The 13905-nt window shown below is 38.5% G+C and overlaps 9 non-coding genes across 9 annotated transcripts; all 9 read right to left on the reverse strand.

Moving 5' to 3' along the window:
• Positions 1–704: 704 nt before the first annotated feature.
• On the reverse strand, positions 705–776 carry TRNAC-GCA (transfer RNA cysteine (anticodon GCA)). Its single transcript has one exon. It is a non-coding gene; the product is annotated as a tRNA-Cys (tRNA).
• A 2075-nt stretch (positions 777–2851) lies between these two features.
• Positions 2852–2923, reverse strand: TRNAC-GCA (transfer RNA cysteine (anticodon GCA)). Its single transcript has one exon. It is a non-coding gene; the product is annotated as a tRNA-Cys (tRNA).
• Positions 2924–3931: 1008 nt separating this feature from the next.
• TRNAC-GCA (transfer RNA cysteine (anticodon GCA)) lies at positions 3932–4003 on the reverse strand. The gene has a single exon. It is a non-coding gene; the product is annotated as a tRNA-Cys (tRNA).
• Positions 4004–5000: 997 nt separating this feature from the next.
• On the reverse strand, positions 5001–5072 carry TRNAC-GCA (transfer RNA cysteine (anticodon GCA)). The gene has a single exon. It is a non-coding gene; the product is annotated as a tRNA-Cys (tRNA).
• Positions 5073–7149: 2077 nt separating this feature from the next.
• On the reverse strand, positions 7150–7221 carry TRNAC-GCA (transfer RNA cysteine (anticodon GCA)). The gene has a single exon. It is a non-coding gene; the product is annotated as a tRNA-Cys (tRNA).
• A 1008-nt stretch (positions 7222–8229) lies between these two features.
• On the reverse strand, positions 8230–8301 carry TRNAC-GCA (transfer RNA cysteine (anticodon GCA)). The gene has a single exon. It is a non-coding gene; the product is annotated as a tRNA-Cys (tRNA).
• Positions 8302–9298: 997 nt separating this feature from the next.
• On the reverse strand, positions 9299–9370 carry TRNAC-GCA (transfer RNA cysteine (anticodon GCA)). Its single transcript has one exon. It is a non-coding gene; the product is annotated as a tRNA-Cys (tRNA).
• Positions 9371–11445: 2075 nt separating this feature from the next.
• TRNAC-GCA (transfer RNA cysteine (anticodon GCA)) lies at positions 11446–11517 on the reverse strand. Its single transcript has one exon. It is a non-coding gene; the product is annotated as a tRNA-Cys (tRNA).
• A 997-nt stretch (positions 11518–12514) lies between these two features.
• On the reverse strand, positions 12515–12586 carry TRNAC-GCA (transfer RNA cysteine (anticodon GCA)). Its single transcript has one exon. It is a non-coding gene; the product is annotated as a tRNA-Cys (tRNA).
• Positions 12587–13905: the final 1319 nt, after the last annotated feature.

Here is a 13905-nt window from a genome sequence, read left to right on the forward strand (position 1 = left end):
ATTGGTTACCACAATCACCGAGATGGTGGTGAAGTATGATTGTTTTGGGCCAAATGATGGACGAAAAACATTTCTACATACCACTGCAATTTGGTATTTGGAAGGTACACCCAAACGTCCCTTTCAAGTACCATCAATTTAATATATCAGAAAAGGCCATTTTCTGTTCGAAAATGGCCTGAGTCTTCGAGCCAGCCTTTTTTCATCTGCAACGAGGGTTCATACATTTTGCACGTAGGCAGAGGTTTTAAGGAGAAATTAAATAGTTTCTACGTTGCACAAGAATGAAGTGCTTTAAACAAACACATATTTTGTATGCACAGAGGAGAGGAGGAATATATGTAAGACTGAGGACACAGGTTAAATGAGAAATAGATTGACTGCAGCGCTGCCGAGTATACTATGCCATTTCTTTAGTGCGCTACAAGGAAGCACCAAACTGTATAACAAAGTTTTCAATTGTTTTCATAGTGATTCTCTTTGCTTGAAGCTGTGAAAGGAAGAGCCGGATTCCAAAATAAATCAATGATGTTTCAGAAAGTTCCCACGCCCTGTGTAAAAATGCATTTATTCCCAGGTTTTGAGCAGTGACACTGTAATGCTAATAAAGTATAAGATCCAACTGAACACTGACTCTGTCAATGGTGATCCATAGGGACTTTATGAAAGATCCCAGCTACAAACACCAAAACCAAAATAGGTTTAGGGGACACCCGGATTTGAACCAGGGACCTCTTGATCTGCAGTCAAATGCTCTACCACTGAGCTATATCCCCAACTGTTTTCAAAGATCAGAATGACAATATATCAGTACATCATGAAAGTGTGAGAGGCTCAAGCTCAGTTGGGCCACAAAGTACGAGCTTGAAACTGTGGAAAAGGAGAAGTAGTTCTTAATATTATTAATTAAAGGAAAACAGGATCATTTAAAAAACAAAATGTATATGTTTAATTGTTATTTTATTTGAATAGGCAGTGGTCCATAGGACCAATATCTCTAATTAAAATGTTTGTTTTGAAACATTCTCAAAGGGGAAGAGGTTTTTACGAGACTACTTATCTTTGTGGATTGATTACCACAATCACTGATATGGTGGTGAAGTATGATTGTTTTGGGCCAAATTACGGTGAAAAATCATTTCTGCATACCACTACAATTTGGTATTTGAAGGTACAACCAAACACCCCTTTCATGTACCTTCGATTTAATACATCAGAAAAAGCTATTTTGTGTTCGCAAATGGCCTGGTTTCTCAGACCAGCCTGCTTGCACCTGCAACTAGGGTTCGTACATCTTGTACGTGGGCAGCGTATTTTAGTAGAAAGTAAATAGATTATGCAGCACAAAAATGAAGTGCTTCAAACAAACACATACTTTGTATGCACAGAGAAGAGGTGGAATACATGTAAGACTGAGGACACAGGTTAAATGAGGAATAGATTGACTGCATTGCTGCCCACTTTTCTATGCAATTTCTGTAGTGCGATTGAAGGAAGCACTAAACTGTAAAACAAAGTTGCCAATTGCTTTCATAGTCCATTCCCTTTGTTTGGTGTTGTGAAAGGAAGAGCCAGATTCCAAAATAAATCAATGCTTTTTCAGACATTTCCCATACGGAATACCGAGCCCTGTATAAAAATGCATTTACTCTCAGGTTTTGAGCAGTGACATTGTAATGCTGTTAAAGTGTAAGATCCAAGCGAACACTGACTCTGTCAATGATGATCCAAAGGGGTTTTATGAAAAGTCCCAGCTACAAACACAAGAACCAAAACAGGCCAAGGGGACAACTGGATTTGAACCAGGGACCGCTTGATCTGCAGTCAAATGCTCTACCACTGAGCTATATCCCCACCTGTTTGTGTGAGTCGGAATGAAAATATATCAGTACCTCATGAAAGAGTGTGAGCATAATGCTCAGTTGGGCCGGAAAGTACAAGCTTGAAACTGTGGAACAGGAGAAGTAGTTCTTAATATTATTTATTGAAGGAAAACGGGATCGTTTAAAAAAAATATTTATATGTTTCATTGTTATTTTATTTGAACAGGCAGTGGTCCATAGGACCAATGCCTGTACATAAAATGCTTGTTTTGAAACATTCTCAAAGGGGAAGAGGTTTTTACGGGACGCCTTATCCTTTCGCGGATTGGTTACCACAATCACCGAGATGGTGGTGAAGTATGATTGTTTTGGGCCAAATGATGGACGAAAAACATTTCTACATACCACTGCAATTTGGTATTTGGAAGGTACACCCAAACGTCCCTTTCAAGTACCATCAATTTAATATATCAGAAAAGGCCATTTTCTGTTCGAAAATGGCCTGAGTCTTCGAGCCAGCCTTTTTTCATCTGCAACGAGGGTTCATACATTTTGCACGTAGGCAGAGGTTTTAAGGAGAAATTAAATAGTTTCTACGTTGCACAAGAATGAAGTGCTTTAAACAAACACATATTTTGTATGCACAGAGGAGAGGAGGAATATATGTAAGACTGAGGACACAGGTTAAATGAGAAATAGATTGACTGCAGCGCTGCCGAGTATACTATGCCATTTCTTTAGTGCGCTACAAGGAAGCACCAAACTGTATAACAAAGTTTTCAATTGTTTTCATAGTGATTCTCTTTGCTTGAAGCTGTGAAAGGAAGAGCCGGATTCCAAAATAAATCAATGATGTTTCAGAAAGTTCCCACGCCCTGTGTAAAAATGCATTTATTCCCAGGTTTTGAGCAGTGACACTGTAATGCTAATAAAGTATAAGATCCAACTGAACACTGACTCTGTCAATGGTGATCCATAGGGACTTTATGAAAGATCCCAGCTACAAACACCAAAACCAAAATAGGTTTAGGGGACACCCGGATTTGAACCAGGGACCTCTTGATCTGCAGTCAAATGCTCTACCACTGAGCTATATCCCCAACTGTTTTCAAAGATCAGAATGACAATATATCAGTACATCATGAAAGAGTGAGAGGCTCAAGCTCAGTTGGGCCACAAAGTACGAGCTTGAAACTGTGGAAAAGGAGAAGTAGTTCTTAATATTATTAATTAAAGGAAAACAGGATCATTTAAAAAACAAAATGTATATGTTTAATTGTTATTTTATTTGAATAGGCAGTGGTCCATAGGACCAATATCTGTAATTAAAATGTTTGTTTTGAAACATTCTCAAAGGGGAAGAGGTTTTTACGAGACTACTTATCTTTGTGGATTGATTACCACAATCACTGATATGGTGGTGAAGTATGATTGTTTTGGGCCAAATTACGGTGAAAAAACATTTCTGCATACCACTACAATTTGGTATTTGAAGGTACAACCAAACACCCCTTTCATGTACCTTCGATTTAATACATCAGAAAAAGCTAATTTGTGTTCGCAAATGGCCTGGTTTCTCAGACCAGCCTGCTTGCACCTGCAACTAGGGTTCATACATCTTGTACGTGGGCAGCGTATTTTAGTAGAAAGTAAATAGATTATGCATTGCACAAAAATGAAGTGCTTCAAACAAACACATACTTTGTATGCACAGAGAAGAGGTGGAATACATGTAAGACTGAGGACACAGGTTAAATGAGGAATAGATTGACTGCATTGCTGCCCACTTTTCTATGCAATTTCTGTAGTGCGATTGAAGGAAGCACTAAACTGTAAAACAAAGTTGCCAATTGCTTTCATAGTCCATTCCCTTTGTTTGGTGCTGTGAAAGGAAGAGCCAGATTCCAAAATAAATCAATGCTTTTTCAGACATTTCCCATACGGAATACCGAGCCCTGTATAAAAATGCATTTACTCTCAGGTTTTGAGCAGTGACATTGTAATGCTGTTAAAGTGTGAGATCCAAGCGAACACTGACTCTGTCAATGATGATCCAAAGGGGTTTTATGAAAAGTCCCAGCTACAAACACAAGAACCAAAACAGGCCAAGGAGACACCTGGATTTGAACCAGGGACCTCTTGATCTGCAGTCAAATGCTCTACCACTGAGCTATATCCCCACCTGTTTGTGAGAGTCGGAATGAAAATATATCAGTACCTCATGAAAGAGTGTGAGCATCATGCTCAGTTGGGCCGGAAAGTACAAGCTTGAAACTGTGGAACAGGAGAAGTAGTTCTTAATATTATTTACTGAAGGAAAACGGAATCGTTTAAAAAAAATATTTATATGTTTCATTGTTATTTTATTTGAACAGGCAGTGGTCCATAGGACCAATGCCTGTACATAAAATGCTTGTTTTGAAACATTCTCAAAGGGGAAGAGGTTTTTACGGGACGCCTTATCCTTTCGCGGATTGGTTACCACAATCACCGAGATGGTGGTGAAGTATGATTGTTTTGGGCCAAATGATGGACGAAAAACATTTCTACATACCACTGCAATTTGGTATTTGGAAGGTACACCCAAACGTCCCTTTCAAGTACCATCAATTTAATATATCAGAAAAGACCATTTTGTGTTCGAAAATGGCCTGAGTCTTCGAGCCAGCCTTTTTTCATCTGCAACGAGGGTTCATACATTTTGCACGTAGGCAGAGGTTTTAAGGAGAAATTAAATAGTTTCTACGTTGCACAAGAATGAAGTGCTTTAAACAAACACATATTTTGTATGCACAGAGGAGAGGAGGAATATATGTAAGACTGAGGACACAGGTTAAATGAGAAATAGATTGACTGCAGCGCTGCCGAGTATACTATGCCATTTCTTTAGTGCGCTACAAGGAAGCACCAAACTGTATAACAAAGTTTTCAATTGTTTTCATAGTGATTCTCTTTGCTTGAAGCTGTGAAAGGAAGAGCCGGATTCCAAAATAAATCAATGATGTTTCAGAAAGTTCCCACGCCCTGTGTAAAAATGCATTTATTCCCAGGTTTTGAGCAGTGACACTGTAATGCTAATAAAGTAAAGGATCCAACTGAACACTGACTCTGTCAATGGTGATCCATAGGGACTTTATGAAAGATCCCAGCAACAAACACCAAAACCAAAATAGGTTTAGGGGACACCCGGATTTGAACCAGGAACCTCTTGATCTGCAGTCAAATGCTCTACCACTGAGCTATATCCCCAACTGCTTTCAAAGATCAGAATGACAATATATCAGTACATCATGAAAGAGTGAGAGGCTCAAGCTCAGTTGGGCCACAAAGTACGAGCTTGAAACTGTGGAAAAGGAGAAGTAGTTCTTAATATTATTAATTAAAGGAAAACAGGATCATTTAAAAAACAAAATGTATATGTTTAATTGTTATTTTATTTGAATAGGCAGTGGTCCATAGGACCAATATCTGTAATTAAAATGTTTGTTTTGAAACATTCTCAAAGGGGAAGAGGTTTTTACGAGACTACTTATCTTTGTGGATTGATTACCACAATCACTGATATGGTGGTGAAGTATGATTGTTTTGGGCCAAATTACGGTGAAAAAACATTTCTGCATACCACTACAATTTGGTATTTGAAGGTACAACCAAACACCCCTTTCATGTACCTTCGATTTAATACATCAGAAAAAGCTATTTTGTGTTCGCAAATGGCCTGGTTTCTCAGACCAGCCTGCTTGCACCTGCAACTAGGGTTCGTACATCTTGTACGTGGGCAGCGTATTTTAGTAGAAAGTAAATAGATTATGCATTGCACAAAAATGAAGTGCTTCAAACAAACACATACTTTGTATGCACAGAGAAGAGGTGGAATACATGTAAGACTGAGGACACAGGTTAAATGAGGAATAGATTGACTGCATTGCTGCCCACTTTTCTATGCAATTTCTGTAGTGCGATTGAAGGAAGCACTAAACTGTAAAACAAAGTTGTCAATTGCTTTCATAGTCCATTCCCTTTGTTTGGTGCTGTGAAAGGAAGAGCCAGATTCCAAAATAAATCAATGCTTTTTCAGACATTTCCCATACGGAATACCGAGCCCTGTATAAAAATGCATTTACTCTCAGGTTTTGAGCAGTGACATTGTAATGCTGTTAAAGTGTAAGATCCAAGCGAACACTGACTCTGTCAATGATGATCCAAAGGGGTTTTATGAAAAGTCCCAGCTACAAACACAAGAACCAAAACAGGCTAAGGGGACACCTGGATTTGAACCAGGGACCTCTTGATCTGCAGTCAAATGCTCTACCACTGAGCTATATCCTCACCTGTTTGTGAGAGTCGGAATGAAAATATATCAGTACCTCATGAAAGAGTGTGAGCATCATGCTCAGTTGGGCCGGAAAGTACAAGCTTGAAACTGTGGAACAGGAGAAGTAGTTCTTAATATTATTTATAGAAGGAAAACGGGATCGTTTAAAAAAAATATTTATATGTTTCATTGTTATTTTATTTGAACAGGCAGTGGTCCATAGGACCAATGCCTGTACATAAAATGCTTGTTTTGAAACATTCTCAAAGGGGAAGAGGTTTTTACGGGACTCCTTATCCTTTCGCGGATTGGTTACCACAATCACCGAGATGGTGGTGAAGTATGATTGTTTTGGGCCAAATGATGGACGAAAAACATTTCTACATACCACTGCAATTTGGTATTTGGAAGGTACACCCAAATGTCCCTTTCAAGTACCATCAATTTAATATATCAGAAAAGGCCATTTTTTGTTCGAAAATGACCTGAGTCTTCGAGCCAGCCTTTTTTCATCTGCAACGAGGGTTCATACATTTTGCACGTAGGCAGAGGTTTTAAGGAGAAATTAAATAGTTTCTACATTGCACAAGAATGAAGTGCTTTAAACAAACACATATTTTGTATGCACAGAGGAGAGAAGGAATATATGTAAGACTGAGGACACATGTTAAATGAGAAATAGATTGACTGCAGCGCTGCCGAGTATACTATGCCATTTCTTTAGTGCGCTACAAGGAAGCACCAAACTGTATAACAAAGTTTTCAATTGTTTTCATAGTCATTCTCTTTGTTTGAAGCTGTGAAAGGAAGAGCCGGATTCCAAAATAAATCAATGATGTTTCAGAAAGTTCCCACGCCCTGTGTAAAAATGCATTTATTCCCAGGTTTTGAGCAGTGACACTGTAATGCTAATAAAGTATAAGATCCAACTGAACACAGACTCTGTCAATGGTGATCCAAAGGGACTTTATGAAAGATCCTAGCTACAAACACCAGAACCAAAATAGGTTTAGGGGACACCCGGATTTGAACCAGGGACCTCTTGATCTGCAGTCAAATGCTCTACCACTGAGCTATATCCCCAACTGTTTTCAAAGATCAGAATGACAATATAACAGTACATCATGAAAGAGTGAGAGGCTCAAGCTCAGTTGGGCCACAAAGTACGAGCTTGAAACTGTGGAAAAGGAGAAGTAGTTCTTAATATTATTAATTAAAGGAAAACAGGATCATTTAAAAAACAAAATGTATATGTTTAATTGTTATTTTATTTGAAAAGGCAGTGGTCCATAGGACCAATATCTGTAATTAAAATGTTTGTTTTGAAACATTCTCAAAGAGGAACATGTTTTTACGAGACTACTTATCTTTGTGGAATGATTACCACAATCACTGATATGGTGGTGAAGTATGATTGTTTTGGGCCAAATTACGGTGAAAAAACATTTCTACATACCACTACAATTTGGTATTTGAAGGTACAACCAAACACCCATTTCATGTACCTTCGATTTAAGACATCAGAAAAAGCAATTTTGTGTTCGCAAATGGCCTGGTTTCTCAGACCAGCCTGCTTGCACCTGCAACTAGGGTTCATACATCTTGTACGTGGGCAGCGTTTTTTAGTAGAAAGTAAATAGATTATGCATTGCACAAAAATGAAGTGCTTCAAACAAACACATACTTTGTATGCACAGAGAAGAGGTGGAATACATGTAAGACTGAGGACACAGGTTAAATGAGGAATAGATTGACTGCATTTCTGCCCACTTTTCTATGCAATTTCTGTAGTGCGATCGAAGGAAGCACCAAACTGTAAAACAAAGTTGTCAATTGCTTTCATAGTCCATTCCCTTTGTTTGGTGCTGTGAAAGGAAGAGCCAGATTCCAAAATAAATCAATGCTTTTTCAGACATTTCCCATACGAAATACCGAGCCCTGTATAAAAATGCATTTACTCTCAGGTTTTGAGCAGTGACATTGTAATGCTATTAAAGTGTAAGATCCAAGCGAACACTGACTCTGTCAATGATGATCCAAAGGGGTTTTATGAAAAGTCCCAGCTACAAACACAAGAACCAAAACAGGCCAAGGGGACACCTGGATTTGAACCAGGGACCTCTTGATCTGCAGTCAAATGCTCTACCACTGAGCTATATCCCCACCTGTTTGTGTGAGTCGGAATGAAAATATATCAGTACCTCATGAAAGAGTGTGAGCATCATGCTCAGTTGGGCCGGAAAGTACAAGCTTGAAACTGTGGAACAGGAGAAGTAGTTCTTAATATTATTTATTGAAGGAAAATGGGATCGTTTAAAAAAAATATTTATATGTTTCATTGTTATTTTATTTGAACAGGCAGTGGTCCATAGGACCAATGCCTGTACATAAAATGCTTGTTTTGAAACATTCTCAAAGGGAAAGAGGTTTTTACGGGACTCCTTATCCTTTCGCGGATTGGTTACCACAATCACCGAGATGGTGGTGAAGTATGATTGTTTTGGGCCAAGTGATGGACGAAAAACATTTCTACATACCACTGCAATTTGGCATTTGGAAGGTACACCCAAATGTCCCTTTCAAGTACCATCAATTTAATATATCAGAAAAGGCCATTTTGTGTTCGAAAATGACCTGAGTCTTCGAGCCAGCCTTTTTTCATCTGCAACGAGGGTTCATACATTTTGCACGTAGGCAGAGGTTTTAAGGAGAAATTAAATAGTTTCTACGTTGCACAAGAATGAAGTGCTTTAAACAAACACATATTTTGTATGCACAGAGGAGAGGAGGAATACATGTAAGACTGAGGACACAGGTTAAATGAGAAATAGATTGACTGCAGCGCTGCCGAGTATACTATGCCATTTCTTTAGTGCGCTACAAGGAAGCACCAAACTGTATAACAAAGTTTTCAATTGTTTTCATAGTGATTCTCTTTGCTTGAAGCTGTGAAAGGAAGAGCCGGATTCCAAAATAAATCAATGATGTTTCAGAAAGTTCCCACGCCCTGTGTAAAAATGCATTTATTCCCAGGTTTTGAGCAGTGACACTGTAATGCTAATAAAGTATAAGATCCAACTGAACACAGACTCTGTCAATGGTGATCCATAGGGACTTTATGAAAGATCCCAGCAACAAACACCAAAACCAAAATAGGTTTAGGGGACACCCGGATTTGAACCAGGGACCTCTTGATCTGCAGTCAAATGCTCTACCACTGAGCTATATCCCCAACTGCTTTCAAAGATCAGAATGACAATATATCAGTACATCATGAAAGAGTGAGAGGCTCAAGCTCAGTTGGGCCACAAAGTACAAGCTTGAAACTGTGGAAAAGGAGAAGTAGTTCTTAATATTATTAATTAAAGGAAAACAGGATCATTTAAAAAACAAAATGTATATGTTTAATTGTTATTTTATTTGAATAGGCAGTGGTCCATAGGACCAATATCTGTAATTAAAATGTTTGTTTTGAAACATTCTCAAAGGGGAAGAGGTTTTTACGAGACTACTTATCTTTGTGGATTGATTACCACAATCACTGATATGGTGGTGAAGTATGATTGTTTTGGGCCAAATTACGGTGAAAAAACATTTCTGCATACCACTACAATTTGGTATTTGAAGGTACAACCAAACACCCCTTTCATGTACCTTCGATTTAATACATCAGAAAAAGCTATTTTGTGTTCGCAAATGGCCTGGTTTCTCAGACCAGCCTGCTTGCACCTGCAACTAGGGTTCGTACATCTTGTACGTGGGCAGCGTATTTTAGTAGAAAGTAAATAGATTATGCATTGCACAAAAATGAAGTGCTTCAAACAAACACATACTTTGTATGCACAGAGAAGAGGTGGAATACATGTAAGACTGAGGACACAGGTTAAATGAGGAATAGATTGACTGCAGCGCTGCCGAGTATACTATGCCATTTCTTTAGTGCGCTACAAGGAAGCACCAAACTGTATAACAAAGTTTTCAATTGTTTTCATAGTCATTCTCTTTGTTTGAAGCTGTGAAAGGAAGAGCCGGATTCCAAAATAAATCAATGATGTTTCAGAAAGTTCCCACGCCCTGTGTAAAAATGCATTTATTCCCAGGTTTTGAGCAGTGACACTGTAATGCTAATAAAGTATAAGATCCAACTGAACACAGACTCTGTCAATGGTGATCCAAAGGGACTTTATGAAAGATCCTAGCTACAAACACCAGAACCAAAATAGGTTTAGGGGACACCCGGATTTGAACCAGGGACCTCTTGATCTGCAGTCAAATGCTCTACCACTGACCTATATCCCCAACTGTTTTCAAAGATCAGAATGACAATATAACAGTACATCATGAAAGAGTGAGAGGCTCAAGCTCAGTTGGGCCACAAAGTACGAGCTTGAAACTGTGGAAAAGGAGAAGTAGTTCTTAATATTATTAATTAAAGGAAAACAGGATCATTTAAAAAACAAAATGTATATGTTTAATTGGTATTTTATTTGAATAGGCAGTGGTCCATAGGACCAATATCTCTAATTAAAATGTTTGTTTTGAAACATTCTCAAAGAGGAACATGTTTTTACGAGACTACTTATCTTTGTGGAATGATTACCACAATCACTGATATGGTGGTGAAGTATGATTGTTTTGGGCCAAATTACGGTGAAAAAACATTTCTACATACCACTACAATTTGGTATTTGAAGGTACAACCAAACACCCATTTCATGTACCTTCGATTTAAGACATCAGAAAAAGCAATTTTGTGTTCGCAAATGGCCTGGTTTCTCAGACCAGCCTGCTTGCACCTGCAACTAGGGTTCATACATCTTGTACGTGGGCAGCGTTTTTTAGTAGAAAGTAAATAGATTATGCATTGCACAAAAATGAAGTGCTTCAAACAAACACATACTTTGTATGCACAGAGAAGAGGTGGAATACATGTAAGACTGAGGACACAGGTTAAATGAGGAATAGATTGACTGCATTTCTGCCCACTTTTCTATGCAATTTCTGTAGTGCGATCGAAGGAAGCACCAAACTGTAAAACAAAGTTGTCAATTGCTTTCATAGTCCATTCCCTTTGTTTGGTGCTGTGAAAGGAAGAGCCAGATTCCAAAATAAATCAATGCTTTTTCAGACATTTCCCATACGAAATACCGAGCCCTGTATAAAAATGCATTTACTCTCAGGTTTTGAGCAGTGACATTGTAATGCTATTAAAGTGTAAGATCCAAGCGAACACTGACTCTGTCAATGATGATCCAAAGGGGTTTTATGAAAAGTCCCAGCTACAAACACAAGAACCAAAACAGGCCAAGGGGACACCTGGATTTGAACCAGGGACCTCTTGATCTGCAGTCAAATGCTCTACCACTGAGCTATATCCCCACCTGTTTGTGTGAGTCGGAATGAAAATATATCAGTACCTCATGAAAGAGTGTGAGCATCATGCTCAGTTGGGCGGGAAAGTACAAGCTTGAAACTGTGGAACAGGAGATGTAGTTCTTAATATTATTTATTGAAGGAAAATGGGATCGTTTAAAAAAAATATTTATATGTTTCATTGTTATTTTATTTGAACAGGCAGTGGTCCATAGGACCAATGCCTGTACATAAAATGCTTGTTTTGAAACATTCTCAAAGGGAAAGAGGTTTTTACGGGACTCCTTATCCTTTCGCGGATTGGTTACCACAATCACCGAGATGGTGGTGAAGTATGATTGTTTTGGGCCAAGTGATGGACGAAAAACATTTCTACATACCACTGCAATTTGGCATTTGGAAGGTACACCCAAATGTCCCTTTCAAGTACCATCAATTTAATATATCAGAAAAGGCCATTTTGTGTTCGAAAATGACCTGAGTCTTCGAGCCAGCCTTTTTTCATCTGCAACGAGGGTTCATACATTTTGCACGTAGGCAGAGGTTTTAAGGAGAAATTAAATAGTTTCTACGTTGCACAAGAATGAAGTGCTTTAAACAAACACATATTTTGTATGCACAGAGGAGAGGAGGAATATATGTAAGACTGAGGACACAGGTTAAATGAGAAATAGATTGACTGCAGCGCTGCCGAGTATACTATGCCATTTCTTTAGTGCGCTACAAGGAAGCACCAAACTGTATAACAAAGTTTTCAATTGTTTTCATAGTGATTCTCTTTGCTTGAAGCTGTGAAAGGAAGAGCCGGATTCCAAAATAAATCAATGATGTTTCAGAAAGTTCCCACGCCCTGTGTAAAAATGCATTTATTCCCAGGTTTTGAGCAGTGACACTGTAATGCTAATAAAGTATAAGATCCAACTGAACACTGACTCTGTCAATGGTGATCCATAGGGACTTTATGAAAGATCCCAGCAACAAACACCAAAACCAAAATAGGTTTAGGGGACACCCGGATTTGAACCAGGGACCTCTTGATCTGCAGTCAAATGCTCTACCACTGAGCTATATCCCCAACTGCTTTCAAAGATCGGAATGACAATATATCAGTACATCATGAAAGAGTGAGAGGCTCAAGCTCAGTTGGGCCACAAAGTACGAGCTTGAAACTGTGGAAAAGGAGAAGTAGTTCTTAATATTATTAATTAAAGGAAAACAGGATCATTTAAAAAACAAAATGTATATGTTTAATTGTTATTTTATTTGAATAGGCAGTGGTCCATAGGACCAATATCTGTAATTAAAATGTTTGTTTTGAAACATTCTCAAAGGGGAAGAGGTTTTTACGAGACTACTTATCTTTGTGGATTGATTACCACAATCACTGATATGGTGGTGAAGTATGATTGTTTTGGGCCAAATTACGGTGAAAAAACATTTCTGCATACCACTACAATTTGGTATTTGAAGGTACAACCAAACACCCCTTTCATGTACCTTCGATTTAATACATCAGAAAAAGCTATTTTGTGTTCGCAAATGGCCTGGTTTCTCAGACCAGCCTGCTTGCACCTGCAACTAGGGTTCGTACATCTTGTACGTGGGCAGCGTATTTTAGTAGAAAGTAAATAGATTATGCATTGCACAAAAATGAAGTGCTTCAAACAAACACATACTTTGTATGCACAGAGAAGAGGTGGAATACATGTAAGACTGAGGACACAGGTTAAATGAGGAATAGATTGACTGCATTGCTGCCCACTTTTCTATGCAATTTCTGTAGTGCGATTGAAGGAAGCACTAAACTGTAAAAGAAAGTTGTCAATTGCTTTCATAGTCCATTCCCTTTGTTTGGTGCTGTGAAAGGAAGAGCCAGATTCCAAAATAAATCAATGCTTTTTCAGACATTTCCCATACGGAATACCGAGCCCTGTATAAAAATGCATTTACTCTCAGGTTTTGAGCAGTGACATTGTAATGCTGTTAAAGTGTAAGATCCAAGCGAACACTGACTCTGTCAATGATGATCCAAAGGGGTTTTATGAAAAGTCCCAGCTACAAACACAAGAACCAAAACAGGCTAAGTGGACACCTGGATTTGAACCAGGGACCTCTTGATCTGCAGTCAAATGCTCTACCACTGAGCTATATCCTCACCTGTTTGTGAGAGTCGGAATGAAAATATATCAGTACCTCATGAAAGAGTGTGAGCATCATGCTCAGTTGGGCCGGAAAGTACAAGCTTGAAACTGTGGAACAGGAGAAGTAGTTCTTAATATTATTTATTGAAGGAAAACGGGATCGTTTAAAAAAAATATTTATATGTTTCATTGGTATTTTATTTGAACAGGCAGTGGTCCATAGGACCAATGCCTGTACATAAAATGCTTGTTT

The sequence above is a fragment of the Triturus cristatus genome, chromosome 4_1 (genome assembly GCF_964204655.1).
Source record: "Triturus cristatus chromosome 4_1, aTriCri1.1, whole genome shotgun sequence".
NCBI classification, from domain to species: domain Eukaryota; kingdom Metazoa; phylum Chordata; class Amphibia; order Caudata; family Salamandridae; genus Triturus; species Triturus cristatus.